Source organism: Chelonoidis abingdonii, chromosome 2 (genome assembly GCF_003597395.2).
Source record: "Chelonoidis abingdonii isolate Lonesome George chromosome 2, CheloAbing_2.0, whole genome shotgun sequence".
NCBI lineage: Eukaryota > Metazoa > Chordata > Testudines > Testudinidae > Chelonoidis > Chelonoidis abingdonii.
In genome coordinates, this window is record NC_133770.1 from 291,916,133 (window position 1) to 291,934,350 (window position 18,218).

An 18,218-nucleotide genomic window follows, 5' to 3' on the forward strand; every position below is an offset into this window, starting at 1 on the left:
TAACTGCATGACTTTGCACATTACATTTCATCCCATTTCTATTATTCCAGTTTACAAGATCATCCAGATCTTCTTGTATGATATTCCAGTCTGACTCCATATTGGCAATACCTCCCAACTTTGTGTCACCCACACGTTTTATTAGCGCACGCTCAAGTTTTTGTGCCAAGGTCAGTAATAAAAATATTAAATATGATTGGTCCCAAGAGCAATCCCTGAGGAACTCCACTAGTTACCTCCCTCCAGCTTGACAGTTCACCTTTCAGTGTGACCTGTTGCAGCTCCCCTTTAACCAGTTCCTTATCAATTTTTGAACTGTCATATTAATCTCCATCTTCTCCAATTTAACTAACAACTTCCCATGTGGAACTGTATCAAATGCTTCACTGACATCCAGGTAGAATAGATCTACTGTATTTCCTTTGCCTAGAAAATCAGTTATTCTCCCTAAGAAGGAGATCAGGCTGATCTGGCACAAACTATCTTTTGTAAAACCATGTTGTATTTAATCCCAATTACCATTAACCTCTATGTCCTTAACTATTTTCTCTTTCAAAATTTGTTCCAAGACCTTGCATACAATTGAGGTCAAACTAATAGGCCTGTAGTTCCCCAGATCACATTTTTTCCCCTTTATTAAAAGTAGGAACTATATTAGCAATTCTCCAGTCATAGGGTATGATCCTGAGCTTACAGATTCATTAAAAATCCTTGCTATTGGGCTTGCAATTTCTTGTGCCTTTGAAGCATTTCCCAAAATCAGATGCAGTAGGCATAATTTTAATCTGAAGTGTTTCTGGCCCCTAAAATGTACTCATAATATTAAGAAATGAACCCTGAAAATAAAAGTAATAGTTAGCACTGCATGGAAAAACTTGACAAGGCTCTGGATAAAAAAAAGAAAAAAGAAAAAAATCCTTTTATAACTGAGATGAAATTTTAGGAAGCAAAATTTCTTCTCTGGATTTCCTGTAGAAATAATTCTCCAAAGGCAATCTGCTTGCTCTTTGGGTGGCCTTTCAGCTGTTACATTTTGCTGGCTGCCCTGAAGGAGGTTTTTTTTTTAATATCTTGTGAAGGAGGGCGGGGGCAGGGAAACTCTCAATGAGCGAAACACTCCAAAACAGAGGCACTTCTGCTTCAGTAAATACATTAGGCTATATAAACTTCAGAAAAGGATCCCTTATGTTCATTTCCAAAGGCCAAGCATATTTATAGAGCACTTTCCAACAATGCTTCAGGAAATCGGTTCTTACACAGTAAAAGAAAATCTAACCAGGCAGAACATTGAGTATTGTACATCTTTGTCAAGGGAGAAAAGACTATTCTATTAAATATTATTTTAAAAGAACTAATGACCAATACTTTAAAGGCCTTCAAAGGAAATTCTACATTTAATTAGGATTCCAGAATCCAATATGAGAGATTCCATCATCAGATACTAAAACTGGATTATCAGTGTGGATGTTTTCAAACGTATCTATGACAAATGTTCCGCTCTTAGACACCCACAATACGTAAAATCATTTTTTCAGTGGATACACTATTGTTCTCTTTCTCACTCTTCCTGCAGTGAGCACCTTCTCTTAGTTTCCCACTTAACACAAGCATTCTCAATTTCTCATCTTCAGAGCAATGCCACCAACTTGAAAATCACATTTGTCTGAAAATTTTGTACCGACTATTGTTACAAGTGACACCAAAAATTACTGTCTCTGAAAGAGGAAAAAGCTTTCTATACTTTTCACGTTTGACATCACTGCATATAGTTAGTTTCACTGTTTCCCTTGCGCAGTCGCCCATTTTCTGAAAAGACTTATAAACATCAACAGGGGAACAGAAAAACCTTTACGTTTTTAATAGGAATTTAAAATGAAAAATGTCTGGCTTGGGCTCTAACATTTAAATGGTGTTCTTATCAAAAATGACTTGAGAAGAAGTAGTCAAAAAATCAAGTTGACTTTTGTGCCTTTAATAGAGAAGACTTTGAATACCCTATTGGCACCTCATACTCATTTCTGATCTGCTGGGTCCTAGCAGAGTGCCATATATAGTTGCTTCTGCTCATATACTGTAGAAAGGGAAGCTATCAAGTTAAAAGTGTTTTTTTAAATGAATTTAAAAAATCATTTCCCTACAAATCATCCAAGGGGTGGGGATGAGTTTACCACATTTGCACTAACGAAATGAATACTTAGAAACAGGAAGCTTGGAAGCAATTTTTTCTCATGGGGAATGGGCCATGATTCCACCCCTACGCCCAGCAATACTCAATAGGCAAGAGCCTTTTGTGTAGAGGACCCTATGCCCTACTACCTCTGGGCTTCCCTGCCAGGATGGTTTCTCTGCACTGACATGAATGGCACCCTAAAGGCATTAAACCTTAAAAAGACTGTTTTCAGCCCGGTGATACAGTTTCTGACATGCACTATGCAACCATAGTCCTCTTCAAGCAGCCTAGGAGAGGGCTCAGCTGATGCACCACTTTTATTAAAAATTTCTCTCTCTCTCTTGGTCGTGCTCTTAGACATTCACTGAACACTTTGCTATGAATAGGCATGGATTCACAAGGACATTTTTACTGAAAAGTGTCCTGTTTCTTAAAGTGCATTATATGAGTGAAAGGCCAAAATCCATTTGCTGTGGATGAAAAATCTTAACTACAATTTCCACTAAGAACTTTTCATATAGGCCCAGATGAGGATTAGCTAACAAAGAACAATACATAGCTAAGAGAAAGCTGGGGTAAACAGACAACCTTGTGTGTTTCCAGTCAGTGAGCGGAGTCAGCGTAACTCCAAATGTAATTGGGTGTCCTTACTGCGAGTTATAGACACATGAAGTGCTGAGAAAGGCCTCACGGTTACTCCCTAATGCAGGGAGGAGATAGTGGTACAATACCCCTCAGTTCCTAGACAGAGTTCGGGGAGAGGCCTAATATGATTGACATGAGTTATGACAACCTCCCCTCACAGATGTCTGTCAATCCTAGCCCACAGAAATTCAAGGGTAAACTTATAAACAATTATTATTGTTAAGTACTAATTACTGCTTTTTTGCTTTAAATCTCCAGGAATGTACCTGTTGGTCAACTGGGAGAGCTGTTACCACATTCCCCTGGACCCCAAAATTAGGATTTAACCTATACACTTTAACAGACATAGTTTGGGGGTAATTACCTGTGTGTCGCAATATGTTAATTTGAGCTATGGGCGAGCATTATGTAATCGTTTAGACCAGGGGTAGGCAACCTATGGCACGTGTGCTGAAGGCAGCACGCAAGCTGATTGTCAGTGGCACTCACACTGCCCAGGTCCTGGCCACCAGCCTGGGAGCTCTGCATTTTAATTTAATTTTAAATTAAGTTTCTTAAACATTTTAAAACATTATTTACTTTACATACAACAATAGTTTAGTTATCTATTATAGCAAGAGACCTTCTTAAAATGTTAAAATATATTACTGGCACATGAAACCTTAAATTAGAGTGAATAAATGAAGACTCAGCACACCACTGCTGAAAAGTTGCCGACCCCTGTTTTAGACCATTGTTTTGCTGCTAGAACCTATCCAGGGGCTTGGGAAACCCATCCCTGTTACTTCTCTCCGCCCAATGAGCACCGTTTATATACTATTGTAATTAAGTGTTCTGCATTGTCACTGAGCCTGATAAGCAAAGTGACACTCCGCCAGTGTTGTGCATAATAAATTCCTGTGCATGGTGTCTATTTTTGATCCTTCAATGAGTACAACTGTTAAACAAATTTTTAAACTCTACTTCATGTTTCCATTTATTTGGACACTGGTGCTTCTAGCCTTAGCTCTGAAGCATCTTGTTGGGACTGTGAAAAGTACCAATAGTTAAAGGATGGGTTTCCTTAAAAACAGACACGAGAGACTGGTAGAGCTACTGTAGCTCCCAAAAGGAGCTGGTCAAATAATGAAAAAAAAATGATAATTTATTTGCCACTAATTTATATTATGAAGGGGGTTCTAGCCCACAAAAGCTTATGCCCAAATAAATTTGTTAGTCTCTAAGGTGCCACGAGGACTCCTCATTGTTTTTACAGAAAACAATAGCCAACCAAATAGTTGAATTAATATTATTAGCCATATATTGAGTTGGATGAGTAATGACAGATTTATTTGGGAATAATTTGTACAACCTGATAACTAGAGATAAGAAAAGAACAGTCAACAAAATCCCATGAAACTTGCCTTTTCTAAGGGTTCATTACAAACTCGTAGCTCAGGTCAAATTGTTGAAAGGTTCTCAGACCATCTGAATGAATGCTGAATCATTGTGAAGCACACTAAGCTGACATTTTGTTATTTTAAAATTCTATGACATCAGCAGTGCTGCATGGTTTGAATGTGAAATCAGGAGAAACTCAGCTGTTTTGACTGAGCTTCACTGTGAAATTTTGGGTTAAGCACAACTCAAATGCAAACTGAAAGCAAACTCAGGGAAGCACAAACACACATTAACTAAAGCCAAGTTGATTATCTGCACAAACCCTCTGAAGTAAAACCAGTTAGTATCTTTTAGCCACAAGTAAGAAGTGCTCTTCCAGATTTTTCAGATGTAAATGTTAGGATATAGATATTCAGGATTGTCTGTAAAGGCCTCTACTTTAAGAATGTAGGTGTATTCTTATCACTTAGCTAGTTATAGAGGTTGTCATAAGTAGATAGGTAAGGTAAGGGTTAATTTTCTTTTTCCTGTAAAGGGGGAACAAAGAGAACCAAACACCTGACCAGAGGACCAATCAGAGAACTGGATTGTTTAAAGTCAGGGGCGGGAATTTGTATACCCGGGGTCTGTGTTTCCTTAGCCTATGGGTTAAAAGTTTTTGCTAACTCCATTCTTATCTCAGAAGTTTCTCCTAAACATCTGAAGATACAAAGGAAAGCAATAATTCGGCTAATGATGAAGCTTTGTGTTGTATTGTACATGTATGTTTGATTTTGCTGGACTGTTTAATCGGGTAGTCTTTAAAATACAGCTGTTTATTCTTATTTTTTATAAGCAACGACCTGTATTGAGTGTCATTTAATGCAAGATTATGTTTTGTTTTTCTTTCTTTTTATACTAAGTTCTTTTGAAAGAACTGCTGGGAGTTTTTTTTCTAAGTGAGGCAAAGGGAAAGCCAGGCTGTGGGCTATTTTCTATTGTTTCAGGGATAAAGAGCAGGCTACGGGGAAAGAGAAAAAGACTGCATCTCTGTTCTCTTGTGTTTGAAGTTTTTTCTCTGTTATCAGCTACGAGACCGGGAGGGGAATCTCCTTGTGTGCTAGCTGTGATTAGCTGTGAATGCATAGCCTCGGGGACGCTAGATTGCCTCTCCGGTTTGTATTCAAAGAGTGAAGTCTAGTCTCGCCCCCGGCTAACCCAGGAAGGGGGAAGCTGGGAGAGAAGAGAGGGAAACCCAGGGCTCTGGTCTTGGGGGTCCCCCAGGGGAAGGTTGGGGTGACCGGGGGGGGTACTAGGAACCCCAATAGTCCCTAGTTGGTGGCAGAGAGAGAAATATCCAAGCAGGTAGTGAGCTTGGGGAGTTTCAGGTAAGCACCCAGATTTGGACGCTAAAGTCCAGAATCTGGGACCGGAGGCTTTACCACAGAGGTATAAAAGAAAGAATCAAAGATCACTGGAATGGCCTTCCTTCTGTGACAGGCTAAGGCCTTCAGCTAAGATGTAGTTAGACCCCCATAAGCTGGGAAGTGTATGGTCACATCCTCAAATTCCAAACTAGTCACATTGAAATAAGGTGCTATTGGGCTATTAGGAATACAGTCCTGTCCTGATATTCCTATCACCTCCAGAGAAAGGGAAGAGCCTAGAAGATGTAAAAGGAAACTTAGTTTGATCGCATCTTGTCTGGCAAGAACTCACTTATCAATAGACACAGCTAGAAAACCCTTATGTCTGTATAGCTGTAGTTGTGAAATCCTCACTTCTGTATTGTTTTGTATGTTTATTTGCATGGTCTCTGTCTGGTTCTGTGATTGTTTCTGTCTGCTATACAATTAATTTTGTTAGGTGTAAACCAATGAAGGTGGTGGGATATAATTAGTTAAATAACCATGTTACAATATGTTAGGATTGGTTAGTTAAATTTCAGTAAAATGATTGGTTAAGGAACAGCTAAGCAAAACTCAGGTTTTACTATATAGTCTGCAATCAATCAGGAAGTAAGGGGGGGAATGGGAACAGGGACTGGGAATGGAGGAATTGGGATCGTGTTTTGCTGAAGTGGGAAATGGAAACAGGGGATGGGAACGGGAACAGGAACAGGGACACAGGCAAGGCTCTGTGGTGTCAGAGCTGGGAAGGGAGACACTAAGGAAGGAAACTGGAATCATGCTTGCTGGAAGTTCACCCCAATAAACATCGAATTGTTTGCACCTTTGGCCTTCGGGTATTGTTGTTCTCTGTTCATGCGAGAAGGACCAGGGAAGTAGGAGGGTGAAGGAATAAGCCCCCTAACAGTGAACATTGCCTTTCTTTTACTCCTAAAGGGCTTTTGATGTAAAGTGATTTAAAGTGCTAAACAGAGCCTTGTGCAAATATCTCTGCATAGAGTAAGTTTCATTTGATAGGCTTGGAAGGTTAGATTTTTATCGGTGAATGTCAATAAACATTCATTTCCTCGTATAAACGGACGTAAAAATATTTCCATTGATAGTAATTAAGATTTACAGATAGCCAAAGTAAGAAAAAATCTGCTTGAAAACTTATTAGAGTTTGATTTAAGGCTATTTACTTTGTATATTTTGATATGATATTGACAATTTGTGACTTGCAGTGCAGTTGTAGCCATGTCAGTCCCAGGATATTAGAGAGAGAGAGGAGGTGGGAGAGGTACTATCTTTTATTGGACCAACTTCTGCTCGTGGGAGAGACAAGCTTTTGAGCCACAGAAGAGCTCTGTGTGGCTCAAAACCTTGTCACTCTCAACAACAACAGTAGGTATTACCTCACCCCCCAGGTCTCTCTAATTTGTCTCTTAACAGTTATAAAGCTTTAACTTTTTGAATCTCAAGATCAACTGTCATTAAATAATTATATTTGGCTTCCCCATTATATTCGGCTTCCCCATTGTCTGAACCCCTCCCCACAATTTCCTGCAAGTGCGAACATTTAAAACAGAAAAAAATGCTTAAAAATTATCTGTCAAAATTATAAAAAATGATGCTGTGATTGTAGCATGCAGCATATGAGCTTTAATCTAACTAGCACAAGTAACAACAGTAGGGCAGACATGGTGGCATGAGCTTCAGCGCAGGCTTGCTGCCTGAGTACAGTAACTCCCCACTTAACCTCCTCTCACTTAATGTTGAGCCCCTCACCCGTGGTGCTTGCAGAGTAGAGGAAGCTACAGCTGCTGTTGTGCAATGTGCTTCTCCTAGCCTACGGCACCTTCAGCCTCCTTGCCTGACTCATTGTCTGCAGTGCCAGTGGGCTGTGCCTGTGTGGGGTAAGGCGGGGACATCTCCCAACTATAGTACTGTACAGTATTGTATGGCAAAAATTTTCTCCCTGGAACTTAACATCCTCCCCCCACCCCCATTTACATTCATTCTTATGGGGAAATTGGATTCGCTCACTTGAAGTCATGTTTTTCAGGAACATAACTACAATGTTAAGTGAGGAGCTACTGTGCAAACCCACCTGGGACCATGAGTGAGTATGTACCCAAGAAGACAGTGTGGTCTAAAGTCTGTGCCACCATGTCTACCCTGCTGTTACTCATGCTAGCTATATTAAAGATAAGATACCTGTCTGGAATCACTCCTTCGCTTGCACTATAAACATCACCACAGAGACTATAGAATAATATTTTACCACAAGTGCTTAATTACCTCTGCTTCATGGTTTAAAAGCCAAGCTGGCTTCCATATTAGAAAAGTTTCTATTTCCTGGAACACTGGTGGGACTATTTGAGCTTCAAGATAGCCTTTTTTTGTGAACATCTGAGTCTCTTCATTAAATAGATGCCTCTCAGTAAAGAGTGGATTTGCAGGACTTGTTTGCACACCTGACCACTTTAATTACTACTCAGAAATAGTCAAAAGAGTGGTGGAAATGCCACTCCAATAGTTCCTATTGTCATGCCATCTTTCAATCTGTTATTCTTTAGGATCACTTCTGCAAGTATATTCTCGTAACAAGTAGATGGAAAAATGCCCCTCCTGATCTATGGAACTTTTCCATGACCAAAAATCATTGTGCTGTCAATAGGTTGTTTTGTGACTATTCTATCACACCCTGATAAAAATGAGATCACAACTGAAAAGGTGCTAAATGCTGCTTTTTCACTGGAATTATTTCCTTATTCTGAAGTTGTCACAGAAACGATACACTTTTTTATAGGACAGATGTTATCTAAAATCTCTAAGCTATAGCTGTCAGTACCTCTCTGATTTTGTAAGTGTCTGTCAAAATTATAGACTCAGGTTACAATTCTAAGGGTATTAAAAGTGTGACTTGACATGTAACAGAATTTGTGTGTTCTTAACAAAAAATAACATGCCAACATTGTTTTAAACCTGAAGCTCAAGAAACATATTGTATTTAAGCCATTAATGTGCTGCTCAAACACCAGCAAGGTTCCTGGCAGTTCTGAAGCCATGTTGCTAGTACAAAGAGATATTTACCCTGCATTAGGTAAGCAATGACCTGATCGAAACTAAACAGACTTTGGAAGGACATCGCTTATCATTCAAATGGGCATTCAGGCAAATTCTTTTTCTGAGCTTCCGCAAAACCTACTGGTTAAATTCTGCTCTGAGTTACCTGAGTGCCACTCCGTACAACGTCAATGAGAGTGGGAAAAAATGTAAATGAGAGCAAATGTTGACCCTAAGCTTTAAATATACAGTATCCTGAAATCGATAAGATTTTACAAAGTAAGGGAATTCTGAATAATCCTACCATACCCGTTCTCTGCATAATAGAGGTTTTCAAGTTCCAGAGCTACCATTCCTTTAAAAACCGACAAAATTATCAGTTCAGAAGTTCAAAGAACTTTATTTATATAGAAGTACATTCGGTATAGTTAAGCACATTTTAAAGATGGATAAAATGAGATAGAGAGAGTTAAATTACTTGCCGAAGGTCACACAGGCAGTAAGTGGCAGAACCAAGAACGAAACTCAGGAGACCTGATTTGTAATCCATTGTTTCACATGGTATCCGTACTCTTAGAATTTCTCGGTTATCTCACCTCTGAAAAATGGACCAAAAACAGTCAAAGAAGGGGCGTGCTGCATAGCTACTCCGGGAGTACAAACAGAAATGAGTCAAAAGGCAATACGCACTGCCTCTGAAAAGATGAATATGGTACACTATATTTAGAATGGACAATTCAGCAGCTTATTTTTTAAAGTTCTATTTAGAGAGTTTCTTTTGTCTTCATTTTAAGGCAGAGAAAAACATAGTAAAATGCAATTTAGAGAATGGGGAGCTCTCACAGGAATTCATATAAACAAGCCTCAGTTAATGAAAATTACTGTTGGTGGTAGGGAGGAAGAAAAGAAGTAGAAAGCCAGAAGAGTGATTTATGAGATTAGGTATCCAAAATACACACAACAGATTCCTACTGAAAACAAAAAACTTTCCCCACACAGGATAATCTTTCAATAATTTATAACAATATTAATAAAAAAAATCAGTTCTGTGCTTGAGCTACAGAATTTGTTTTCAATCTCAAGTGATTTTTGTCCAGTTACAGCTTGTTTCTGTTCATTGCAAGATTGTTATAAAATAAATAACTCTTACATATCTTTTCTTAATAATCAGAATGTCCAATTTAGCCTAGCTTTCCTTCTCATCAAACATGTATGCCTTCCACACAAATACTCCTTGGCAATTTATGAGGCTTGCCCTAGAGGAGAAATCTGAATCTTAAAAAAAGTTGTTACCAAACACATTAATGACCTACTCTTTCCTAAAAGAGGTGATTCCTTAACCACAAATAGGAAACCTGCCAGTTGACTGAAACCAATTTGGGCATCCATAAATAAAGAATTATTTTGTGTACCTATTGTTCCTGACCTTCAGCCTCAATTTTATTGTATTAATTGAAAGAAAACAAACTGGAGAGGAATTAAAAAGATGTCCATAAGCATCTCTAGTGACCTTCCACTGTAACTCTTATCCTCCATTACAGCACACTACAATCTAGTATTTAAAAAGCAAAAACGAAGAAAAAGAAAGTACCAGGCATTGTATCTCCCGCGAATCCCTACATGCACAGAGCTCCACTGAAATCAATGGGGCTGTGTATGGGTGCAGGGTTTGCCAATGTGGAGAAACTTGTAGATCCAGGACTATAGATTTGTAAAGAAGATGGCTTTAAGTCTCAACTGATGTGCTGTGTTTCAGGCAGACCACTTTCTTCCTAGATAGGCAACTAGGTCATAACATTTTGTCCCCTCTAACCTTAACAAGTTTTGCTTTCTCAACATCCCATTACATTGCTCACAGACATGTAAGAGATTCTCCTAACACTGCATAATACCACCATCTGCCATCTAATGGACAGTTATATTCTTTATCTAAAATTAATTTGTATTTCAGCTCCAATTTACAACTTTCCCTGAACTAAAGCAACACAATCCTGCAAACTTTTACTCATGAGAGTTATCCCTGTTCATGGGAGTAGTTCCACAGAAGTCATTTGGCATCCAAACATCAATGTTATGCAGCTGATAAACAGTAGTAAAAGTGCATTACATCATCATAACTGTCTCACTGTTACCTTATCACCACGGCCTTCCGTATGTTGTATCGAGGTGTTATCTTTCATCTTATAGTAGATTTTAAGCTCTGTAGGACAGGGACATCTTTTTTGTTATGTGTGGGTACAGAGGCAACCACAGTGTGGCCACAATATAATAAAAATAATGCTAGGAAAACACGATCATTAGAAGGGACAACCTGAATAAGAATTACTCACATTAAGCATTGCAGGACAGCTCATAATTATCCCTAATATAGTGCTTTCATCAATAAATTATGTTCTATGAGCAGAACACTGCTGATTACTACCAGTTTTTTACTCCTTTCTCACCCCATAATAGGACTGCTTACTCTGTAGATGTTCTTCCACTCTTTATTACAGTAAAGACAATGTCCTTTCAAACAGAAGAATATCAGAAAGGAGCGATAACAACATTGCTGATGCTGAGAATGTTGCTTAGAAGTTAAACTATTCTCTCACTAGAGGTGATACCTTGCGTCGGGAAGGAAGCACATTGGCATAGCAGTGATGGGAAGCTTGCATCTCCCCTGCCCGTACTGTCCATGGATAGAAGACTTCATCTTATTTATTCCATGCACAGAAGACTTAACTTTCCTGGCCTGTGAGTACAATACCTTTCCTCAGTACTAAAATGCAGTTAAAACGTATATTAAAAATAGAATAGTCAGCACGATAATCATATCAAACACCATTATTTTTAATTCTAAAAGTGGTTTAGATAATGAAATGGATAGTGAAGACAGGCCAGTGGTGGATTAGCCACTGGAACAATGGGGCCCATGCCCATGGGGCCACAGGTAATTTGGGGCCTCCAGAAAATGTGCAATCCCGCACCTCAACCCGCTCCGCCTGCCCGAAGCTCCTGCCAAGGAGCAGAGGAAGCGCCCATGCCCTGATCCTGCTCCCAGGCAGGAGAGCCAGGGGTGGGGAATAACTGCAGGTGGAAGGTGTGGGGAAGGGCTCCCACTTGCTTTGGCCTAGGGCCCCACAAAATGGTACTCTGCCTCTGAGACAGGCTCATCTCTTCCAGCATAAGAAAACAGAAGTGTATCTGAGGAATGACAGGCTTCTAGCAGGGCACAAGGTCAGACTGGAGTCTGTTCAATGAGAGTGGGGCTAGACCTACCGCAAACGGGTTCATCCGTACTTGAGAGAGACCATGAGACGGGAGTGGAGCAGAAAACCAGTCACTGCAAGGAAAGATCTCAATGGCAGTTGAGTGGGAGCAAGAGAGGATCGGGGAAAGGATATCTTTTGGGGAGGAGATTATTTTACAGAGCACTGGCTTCATCAGATATGAGAAATCAAGAGTGTTTTGGGGAATCTGAGGCGTAGAATTCGTCTTTCTAGGTTATTTCTGGCAGAGGCACCCCCACTATGGCACAGCAGAAGGAATAGTAAAGCCTAGTTATATTAGCCACATGATATGTAACATGTATATATTCCTTTTAGACTTTGTCTGGCTCATGAAAAGATGCAAAGGTGAAATGAGTGACCTTTGACAATGCTGACAAGTTTGTATCTCATCCACGGCTTCTTTTTATAGCTTTTACTGGCTGGGCAATCTGACTGTTGTCTAAAAATATATTAGCAGTTACTATGCCTTGAAGAGGGTCTTTAGCAAAATGAAGAGCTGAAGACAAAGCACTGTGGTAGTAAATGCGGACAGGTCAGAAAAAGATCACTTTCTCTGTTCTCCCTCTGTCAGATAGTTATAATGCTGAATATTTAAACGTGGTGATGCTAATGACTTTCGCTGTATGTGAAGGGGAGAATTACTATACATTTATAAAACCAAAGTACAAGCCTGAATACTGATGACAGGAATGCAAGAAAAAATGCAGCCCTTATCCCAGGCAATGGCTGATTTTAATGAAGGAGAATTGGCCTTTCATGGCTGATGGAAGCAGAGGCAGCAGTTAGTTCGATGAATTTCATTTGAAGAATGTGCACGTTTCAATGCTCATTCATTCTGATATGGTGCCTGAGGCTGCCCTTTCAGCATAAGTGCCCTCCAAAGATGTTTTTCCCCTTAAGTGGGTTTTTTTTTATTATTAAGAATCAGCACAAAATAGCTGTTGCTTGAGGGGAAACTGTGTCGACTCACATGCCCTCTTCTCTGTGACTTAATTCATACATTTTAAGGCCAGAAGGGACCATTATGATCATCTTATCTGACCTCCAATCTCTCTATGATTTAGGCCTTGTCTACATGAAGAAATTGAGTATATACAGGTATACTGTAATAGCTTCCAGAATAAAAGGCCCTTAATTCCTGAATAATTACTTGGCCCACGAAGCACAGTAATTATTCTGGAATAAAGTGATTTTTATTCTCAAACAGTGTCCACACAAGCAGCAAAGAGTCCTGTGGCACCTTATAGACTAACAGATGTATCGGAGCATGAGCTTTCGTGGGTGAATACCCACTTTGTCAGATGTAGTGTCAATTTCTCTGTGTAGACACAGCCTCAGTTTCCCATCTGGAAAACAGAACACTGAGCTACTTAACAGGTTAATAAGCCTGTAAAATGCTTTAAGGTCCCTGGATGCAAGGTTCTATGCAAGTATTATTACGATTATGGTTATAAAACTGACTGCGTTGAAATGCCAGTTCAGTGCTCATACTCATCACAGATCTCAAAGTCAAGCTGTGAACTTTACATTTTAACATCATCACCACTAATATCAAACAGATTTCTGTCTCTCCCAAGTGCCTGCTGCAGAAATCTGGAACCTCTGACTGCTCTATTCTCCCAGGCAACTGGATGCCACTCAGTGTCTAGGCAAGTTCTAGCATATCTTTGGGGCATCTCTGAATAATTGTTTCAGGGCCCTGCTCTTTACTAGGGTTCCCTGGCTGCTTCTCCTCTGTTTCAATAGCTGTTTTGCTCCACTAGGCAGGGAAAGACTCTGCATTGAGGGCTCTTCCATTCTTCAGATGGAGTTAATTAGAGTGAGTTAGGCACTAACATAAAATATGATCTAATGATGGGAAACAGGACAGTAGGCTGGAAAAGGAGGTTAGGTAATAACAGTTAGCTAATGTAGTAATTCAGCAAGGGCTAGCGCACAGAAGGGTGGAGTTGGTGGTTTTTTGTTTTGGGGTTTTTTTTTTGCTTTGTTTTGATGGAATAACAGCAATATGTGCCTAAGATGGCTAATTTCTTGTAGGCCATTTTCACACCCTGCAGTCTACCAACTATGGGCTGGGAGATTGTTCAGTGATTACTCCATTCCTTCACATTGACACCTGCAGTGATAGAGACGCACTGTGGATAACCAGTGTGATGTCCAAGGACATCATCTCTCCATGGTAACAACTCCTGGCTTGCTGGGGATAGACAGGTACGATACTTTCAGAGGATGGAACCATTGATCACACAGAAGAATAAATGCACAGAGTGGTCTGAAGTAGAGGCTTACACATGCAGCCAGTTTGAATATCAATATCCTCAGTCCCAGAAGGGAGGATCTTCTGAGTACTGATTCATACTGTTGTAACTGGAGTAGCGGGACTGGCAAAGCTGACTGAGACACATATGGAGCCCAAGGTGTTGAGCAGGGTCTTTGAAGTGTCATGAACCCTGGAGAGGAAGCAGGACCACTGAGAAGAACAAGACCTACAGAGAGCTTATTTGGGACATCTTAGAGGATGTGTTGCATTCCTGTGAGGGAGGTGAAGTGGGAGCACAGCTCTTCATGTTGGTTTCCAGGTGAAGAAATGGGGAGAGGCGGAATCCAAAACCTCTTAGTCTGTGCTTGCTGCCATGGGTCTTGCTGCTTGAAGCCCTGTGGCCTGCTCTGGAAGGGGAGGGAGACTTAGAGTCTGGGCCTGTTCCAATTATTCTCAAGAGGGAGTGAGCAGGACATCTCTACTGTGGCACCACAAAGCCAAACCTGTGGCATTTGCTGACCAACCAGCTTCTCGACTGCTCTGTGAGAAGCTGAAGATGTCTCCCTTGGGATGAGGCAGGTGACAAACTGGAGAAAGTCACAGAAGAGGGAAATCCATTAGTTCAGACTGTCAAATTAGTAGGAAAAGAATGCTGCATTTTAAAGCTGTTATGTTTCCCTCTGCCAGACACCCCCACCTCACCATACACACACTATCTGAATGTCTTTCCCTTTGAAAGAAAAAACCCTATCCCCTCTAAAACCTGTATGAGAACTGGCAGAGCAGGCCATGACAAAACTGAAGGTGCAGACTCCTGAGGTTATGAATTATTAGGTTTCCTCCTGTTTGTTTTCCTTCCCAGCACTTAGTAATGCTACCATTTAGGGGCTAAATTTATAATGCATGCAGTTTTTGTTAAAAAAAAATTACCCAGCATTTCTCACTTGTAATGCAATTATTCTTCCTCTTGTATCCTAGAGGGTTTTACAAAATTAAACACTACAGTCAGTTCCAAGGCCTGTAGTAGCTATTTAGGAAATACTGAAGCCTAGTCTAAACAGGATTGCCTGAATCATCAATTATTAAATAAATTGTATATAAAGTAAGTCAAAGCTAATGGTGGAAGCCCCCTCATGCTTCCAAATAAATAATAAATAGCTGAATTTAGGAACATGATGTAACCAAATTTTAATAATACTTTGGTATAATTTAAGAAGAGGGGAGGCCCTTGGCATATCCCTATGAAGAATGAACAGTTTCTCTGAGTGTGTGTGTGGTTGAGGGTTGGATAGTGCCTGTTTTAAGAGCCTACACAGTTGGCCCAGATTAACACAAATTCAGACAGAGCACTTGTATAAAAACCAACACTCTTCTCCCTCTTTAAAAGGAGAAGAGGACTGGGAGGGGGAGTCACGGTATGTCTGAATCTATATTTTCAGATAAAAAATATTACACTTAGCTGCACTGGTTGACAACGAGATGCTTTAAAACAGTTTTTAGTATGATCTTCTCCAGAAGACACTACTAAATTTACACTGTGAATAGTTAACGAGTGTGATCCTCAGAGTACCTGTTTTACCTTGTTGTGTCATTTACAAGTCTCCTATGCAAACACAAACAGAATTAGATATCTGTATTTTTCTCTCTTTCTTTTCATTTAATATTTAGGAGAAGCTATATTTACCTCCAGAAATACCTATAAATATAATGTGATAGAGTAAGAATGTCTGATGTTATAACAACACTGGATGCACTTTGGTAGAACACTATTTTTGTTTAATATATAACTAGATCACTTGATTAGATCAAGAAATACAATAAAATTATAATGCAAACAGAGGTGGAAATCCTTATTTATACTGGACAAGCCCTACCAAAACATGGATTCAAATTAAGTAATTTTATTCGTATAATAAATAATACTTGCTGATGATATAGTGCTTTTTATTCAAAGATCTCAAATCATTCTACAATGGTAAGTAGGAAAGTATCGTTCTACTGATTTTACAGATAAGGTACTGAGAAACTAAATCACCTTCCCAAGGTTATGTAGCAAGTCAGTGCTAGAATGGGGAAGGCAGATCTGCCATCCAGTCCCATGACCTACTCACTGGATCATCCTACCTTCCTTTTTAATTACAGTAGACCAAAGAGTTGTTGAAACTGACAAAGGAACTATGGGTGGCACAGTGTGCGCTTATGGTTAGACTTTAGGGGAAACCTGATTAACTCATATAGGCCTCTTCTCTGTGATTTAATTAATAAATTATAAGACTAAAGAGGGCTATTAGGACAATCTAGTCTGACCTCCAATCTCTCTCTGTTTTAGTTTCCCACCTGTAAAACTGCTGCAAATGTAATGCTGACCTACCTCACAGGTTAATTAACGTTGAAAAATGCTTTGTGATCCTTGCATACAAGCTTCTATATCAGTATTAGTAGTAGCAGTAATTACTGTTATGAAACTGTGTGGAAATGACAGGCTGTGTTACTCACCGCATATCTGAAAGTCAAGCTATGATTTTAACACTAATATCCAGCAAACCACTGGGCTTCAAATGTACAACACTCTAGTTTGCTGCACACCGGCCATGTGGACCCAGATATTGCATACTAGAAGTTCGATAGTGCACTTTGATCTACGGCTATTTCAAACAACCAGCTGTTGCTCCTGTCTCAAGAGTTGCTTCTCTTCTCCACACTAGGCTGGGGAAGACTCCCAATTCTAGTCTCTTCCACCCATCGCAAGGGGGTTCCCATCTATTGGAACCCTTTTATGATTTTTGTGTCATTGCTTCAACAATAGGCTAATGTATTAGGTAGACCCCACACTATGCTTCTCTCAATGCCCTTGCTCTGGTGCCTGCATACATTTATTTGAGCCAATAATCTATACTATTACTTATAAACTTTCTAAAGTCCCTTACCTTCTCTCCCAGAAAGGTGCATTCAGATTAGACTGAGAATTTTTACAAAACCAAGGCTAAGCAGTAACAACTTTATTCCCTGCAGGTTTCAATTTAATCAGGCTTTTTTGTTGTAACAGAATATAGATGTGAATTACCCTGAATTTTCACTGTAAGAATATCTTCAGGGCAGTAGAGTACATTGTGGGTGGGTTTCTTTTAAACTATCATTAGCATCATTTTTAAAATACCTTTTTGTGCAATGTTCTTGGTTTACAAGAACAGACTAACTCATTTGAGAGGGTGCCTTTGTGCGAGTGTTTGATACAGTCAAGTAGAGACAAGATTTGCTTTCCGTTTTATTCAACAAAGAGTATAATTATGATATTCACTATAGAAGTCAGTATCTGTATAAAACCATGCTACTGACTAACTGTTCTAACCATTAAAATCTAGCTTGGTAGCTTATATGGATAAACAACTGTTTTACACATAGAAAGAAAAAATAGCAGACACAAAAATGATGGATCAATTAGTTCCAGTTATAAAAGAAAAACATTAATATGTAGGGTAAAGCCTATTAAGTATAACAAATTTAAACACTACTTTGAAAGATCCATAAGCAGCTCATTATACACATTAATAAATAGGCTGATACTATTTCGCTAATCCTGTTTAAGTGTCTTAAGGTTACAATACATAACTAATTAGGTGACAATGTATATTACTGCTTAGTAACAGCTACTGATACTGTGAAGCTGCCTGGAAAAAATATTCAGCCTTAAAAAGAAAGTCCCAGGAGAAAAACAAAACATTATGCAGAAATATTATTTGAGAATAGGTTTGCTGCCTCTTTCATTTCAGAGAGATGATGGACTTAAACACAATGCAGGGAGCATGAAAGGCTTTGGGAAGCACAAAATTCAAACTTCTCCACATTAGATTAGGCCACCTGCTATCTCTCCATATTCCCACTAGCAAAGATCATTCAGTTAGAGCTTGTTGGAAAAACTGATGTGAGACAGTTTTTCACTGAAATTTACCAATTCATTGAAATTTAAACATTCCACAGAGAGGATCTGACTCTGACAAAGCTCCTCTGGAATCAAATGTTACTTATCCCTTCACCTAACACAAGAAGCAAGGGTC

General features: G+C 39.4%; 1 protein-coding gene across 1 annotated transcript in view; it reads right to left on the bottom strand.

The window, feature by feature from the left end:
• The window catches only part of TRAPPC9 (trafficking protein particle complex subunit 9), a 908,789-nt gene that overhangs the window by 98,675 nt on the left and 791,896 nt on the right, over positions 1–18,218 (bottom strand). The gene's annotated exons all lie outside the window — the stretch shown is intronic.